Source organism: Chrysochloris asiatica, unplaced genomic scaffold, assembly GCF_000296735.1.
Source record: "Chrysochloris asiatica unplaced genomic scaffold, ChrAsi1.0 scaffold00271, whole genome shotgun sequence".
Classification (NCBI taxonomy): domain Eukaryota; kingdom Metazoa; phylum Chordata; class Mammalia; order Afrosoricida; family Chrysochloridae; genus Chrysochloris; species Chrysochloris asiatica.
The window spans coordinates 741,409-746,629 of NW_006408789.1; the positions used below are offsets into that span (position 1 = coordinate 741,409).

General features: G+C 41.2%; 1 protein-coding gene across 1 annotated transcript in view; it reads left to right on the plus strand.

Annotated features, from left to right (window-relative positions):
• Window positions 1-5,221, plus strand: part of MTHFD1L (methylenetetrahydrofolate dehydrogenase (NADP+ dependent) 1-like) — a 241,094-nt gene that overhangs the window by 121,319 nt on the left and 114,554 nt on the right. The gene's annotated exons all lie outside the window — the stretch shown is intronic.

A 5,221-nucleotide genomic window follows, 5' to 3' on the forward strand; every position in this document is an offset into this window, starting at 1 on the left:
TGCTTATCCTACAGCACCACACCAGGACTCCTCTTCTGTTGTTAACTGTTGTCAATTTGGTTGTGACTCACAGCGATCCTTTCTAGTGTTTCCGAGGAATGACTGGTGGGTTTGAACTGCCATCATGGTGACCCTGTTAAGGTTTTCCAAGATTATCCGTGATTATTGTACAGAGCTATCGCACTCCCATATTCAGAGTAAAGATAGATTAAACTTTTAATATGAAAATGAAATGATAAAATTTCAAGCAAAAGAAGCATAGTATTATTAATATGACATCACATATCGATAAATACATATGAAACATGGAAGATGTTCAAAATATTTTAGCTAAATATATACTCATTAAAACAATATTTATTACGTATTTCTAGTTTTCAAAAAAAAATCACAGTCTATAAATCCATATTGGTTGTTGGTTGGTTATGTGCCATGGAGTTGCTTCCTACTCACAGCAATCCTGAATAGGGTTCCCGAGGCTATGAATATGGGAGCAGAAAGCTTCATCTTTCTCCCTTTGAACGGCTGGTAGTTTCCCACTGCTCACCTTGAGGTTAGCAGCCTGACTTAAACACTACACTACCAGAGCTCCTTACATGCAAAGATACGTTCTCAAAGAAGCATATCAAATGATTAGTTTTAATTTTTATAATGAATGTAGTTTATGTCATTTGATAGTTAAATTTTTTTACTTTCATAAGTTTATTTTTGAAATGAAGCATTGATGTAAACTAACTGGAGAAATTAGATAGAAACAGAGAGCAGGGTTGTAGACAATGTATAAATGAATGGAGATGGAATGATGTTGGCAGATTCTGGGAGAGTTCAGCTGGAGATGTAGGGGAGATGGGTCTCATCATCAAACGTTGTTGTTGTTACAGTGACCCTGCATCAGGTTTCTGATAAGGGCCTAGTGAATTTGAACCACCGACCTTGCAGTGAGACCGCATTAACTTGCAGCACCACACCAAGACTCCCCTCATCGAACGGAGGGGTAGAAATGCTAACTTGAAATGGTACATTTTCAATAACTAATGAATATCCATTGCCAAGATTAAAATAATAGCCCCTGAGAAGATGGTAACCTTTAAAGAATAATTAAGACAGAATTCAATAAAAAAGGACAGGGTTAAAAAGATTACTATACATACAAGGAATTGCAAATAGTTAAGTTAGCTCTGTTCTATGAAGTAAAGTAAATCCATAGTTTGAATGTGTTTAAAAGTTATGTGAAGAGTTTGTACAGTTTGTAACCTGGGAGGGCATTCCTGTCTGATTGTTCAGAGAGGGCCAGGATTTCAATTGAAGATGAGCTTTCTCTCCATAGTTACCCATCGGATGAGCCATTCCATTCCGCATTGCTGGAGTAGAGTAAGTGAGGGAAAGAGAAGTATAGCAGTGAGGCCCTCTCCCCAAGCAAGGCCTTCACTTCAGCGTTGAGCCGTGAGGAGCAAGGGTCCTCCCTCAGCTGTTAAACATGTGCCTAGGCTGGTGGTGCTGCTAGGTGCTCTGGATCGATTCCAGCTTGTGTGACAGAACTGGAATTGCTCCGTGGGGTTTCCTCAGCCGTAGTCATTACAGAAACAGGTCACCAGGCAACCCACCAACCCTTCCAACGGTAGTTTGTGCCACCAACGCTGCTTTGTGCACAGGCTGTTGTTAAGTGTGGTAGAGTTGGTTCTAACTCATAGCAACCCTCTATACGGTTTCCAAGGAGCGGCTGTTGAGTTTGAATAGTCGGTCACCCCTGCTGTTAGCAGTCTAGTTCTCACCTTATAGTGCCATAGCAGGACTCCTTGTGTATCAGTTACTACCCAGATCAACTACTTCTAGGTATATATATTGTGGTGTGCCATCGAGTTGGTTCCGAGTCATAGCGACCCAGAGTGGAGAGGGGAATGGCCGGCCCTTGGGCTAGCTAAGGCCTTCGAGATCATTTGGTCTGACCCTGCCAAGGTAACTACAGTCCCAGACATCGCATTGTTGTTGCTAAGTGCTATCAAGTGGGTTCGAACTCATAGTGACCCTGTACAGGCTTTCCAAGGAGCAGCCGGTGAGTTTGAACCCACCGACCTTGAGTTTCAAACTGACCTGACAGTTCAGCGCATTAACCCACAGTGCCACACCAGGACTCCTAAGGATGAGTTAATTAAATGTTTGACCAAATATAGCAGGTTAATTTTAAGTTGATAGTTTTGTGTGGCCCACGAATGGTGTTAGAAATTTTGGTAGAAAAAGGTCTCCCCACCCATCCGAGGCAGTAAATCCTTAAGGGAACTGAAAGCCTCATCTTTCTTCCATGAAGCAGCTGGTAGATTTGAACTGCTAACCGTGTGATTCCAGGGCTCTTTTAGGTATACATCTTAGAAAAACTTCTCTTTGTTCACAAGGAGCAGCCATTCAGTTATTATTGATTAACTAGGTATCATGTACCAGCAGTGTGTTAGCATGGTTCTTAATATGATGGAATCCAAAAAAAAAAAAACCCCATAAAAATTCCTGTCCTTAGAAGCTAACATTTGGGGGAGGACACATGTACAAAAATGCTTACAGCCGTATTGCTTATTATAATGAAAAACCGGAACCCTACATGGCCGTCAGTACACATTTTGCTGTTTGCCTTTAGTTGGATATCATATTGTTGTTGTTAAGTGCCGTCGAGTCAGTTCTGACCCATAGCAACCCTGTAGAGGATTTCCAAGGAGTGACTGGTGAGCTTGAACCACCAACCTTGCAGTTCAAACTGGCTTTGCAGTCTGACGCATTAGCTTCCAGCACCACACCAGAATATCATACAGCAGTTTAAATGAAGTCGATCTCTAGGTCTCAGAAATATTTTGTTGGGTGGAATTATAAATACAATCTGACATATCCTTAAAACACATAAAATGATCTCTCCATGTTGTTTACTCATATGTTTGTTGTTGTTAAATGCCAGTTACAACTCATGGTGATCCTATGTCAAAGAAAACATGCAAACATGAGCTCGATCGGTGTCAAGTTAATAAGAGTTGACTGACAATAAGAAGAAAAGGAGGGAAGTGAGTTACAGACAAGAGCTTGAGGGAGTTCTGTCCTGTTTTAGTTTGTCTAAAAGGGAACGATCTTAAGCAATAGTGACAAAATTGTAATGTTTGTTTGTTAGTTACAGGTGGGGGAAGAAAAGGAGGAACTATGGGTCTGTCACTTAGTAGAGGCGTCCCGGTGGGATGCCATAGGATAAATACTCTCAGCCTCAAGGTCTGTTTGAACTGCAAGGTCAGCAGTTCAAACTCAACCTGCCTTTCCTCGGAAACCCTGTACAGGGTCGCTATGAGTCAGAATCTACTCGACAGCACTTAACAACAACAATTTAGTAGAGAGTCCTGGTTGCACATTGATTAAGAACTCGGCCGCTAAGTGAAAGGTGGACAGTTTGAACGCACCAGACTGCTTGCTCTATGGAAGAACAAGAGGGAAGTCCGCTTCTGTAAAGCTTCGCAAACCCTATGGGACAGGTCTACTGTCCTGTAAGGAGCTTATGTGTGTAAATTGACACAATGACAACAGATTTGGCTTGGTTTGGTTTCATTTAGTAGAAGGTCAGTGAAAACAGGGACACCCTCTAGAAGATCTCCTAACACAGTAGCCACCAAAGATGACCAGGATGGCTCACAAGTGGGCTATTTCTCCTTCATACATACAGGCGCTATGAGTTAGAGCCAGTGGGATGGCAACCAAAAATAGCAATTTAGGAGACAGGATGGGGCCAGCATCATCGATTGGCAGTTGTGGTTAGTCCAAGGGTCTTTAAAAGATTCATGAACTTTTTGAAGCCTGCTGGTATGTGGTCAAGTCTTTACTTAGGGAGTGAAATTTGTTCTGGCATCAACCCGCTTTATGAGCCGGAAGCTGTAAGTTACTTTTTAGCAGTGCTGAGAGTGTGTATCCAGCATCCATATTCTTTGATGTCCCTCAGGATGAATGGTAAAGACGCAGAGAGCAGCTGGCCTGGGTGAGCTGAGCTGGGAGGACAGAAAAATACTCTGTGCTTTCTGAGGGGTTGTCCATGGAGCCTATACATGGCCAATGAGTATACAGATGATCTAACTCGGACATGCTCAGTGTGTTCTAATAAGTAAGTGTGGATTTTTTTATTAGGCTAAAGTGTTTATATATACAGACAGTATGGGTCCCAAACATAGGCCGGACATTCCCCTCTCCACTTCTTTTGATCTTTGTTTAGTCATTTTTTGTTTCTTTTATAAAATTGCATGAATGTTTCAGTTGAATGTGGACTGCTTTTCGTTTTAAAACACTGTGTAATGCTCAGATAATGTGCAAATGATAGAAATGAAAAGTACTCTAAAATTTCAAAATAGTTTTTATTTTCACAAGTGATTCAGCTTCGTCTACAAAGTACAGTAGCAATGAAAAGAGTGAGTTAAAGCTAATGGCACCCACAGTGTCACACCAGGATTCCTGCTTACATCTCATTAATAACCTTGTCCACGTAGCCATACGTAGCTGCAGGAGAAACAAGACATTTTCTGGCCCCACATGGTCTCATCAAAATAGGAAGATGAATTTTAATCCACAGTCAGCAAAGCATATTTCAAGATTTCCTGACTATCAAGTTAAGTTAAAATTATTTCCTTGTTTGACCCTATCTGCCATGGTTTAGGAGAGCAGATTTTTGATTTTTCTCTACCCAAACAAGTTTAGTCTTCTAAATCCGCCAAACTGACTGGTCCATTTATTCCTAAGCGTAGCAAAGATCAGTTTTGAAAATTATTTCACAACATGTCCTGGTGTGGTGCTTTAGGATAAGCACTTGACTGTTAACCACAAGGCCTGCTTTTCAAACCCACCACCACTCCATGGAAACCCTATGCAGGGTGGCTATGAGTTGGAAACTAACTTGACAGCACTTAAGAACAACAAAAGTAACAGAATGGTTTTTTTGAATCTTGACTAATTGTTTATTTTTTTAAAAACTTTTTATGTTAAATTGAGTGCAGGTTTACAGATGAGATCATCCACTTTACATTCAACAAATCCTACACTTTGTTTCTCCTTAATATTGCAATCCCCACCCTGCAGCAGCAGATACCCCACTTGCTCCCTGTGGTTCCTGTTTGCATTCCACACTCCTTCCCATCACTGCTTAACCTTGTCCTTAGACATGTGTTTCCCTTTTGAATTTCAGTGACTGACCATTCATTCTATGGTTAGTATACCT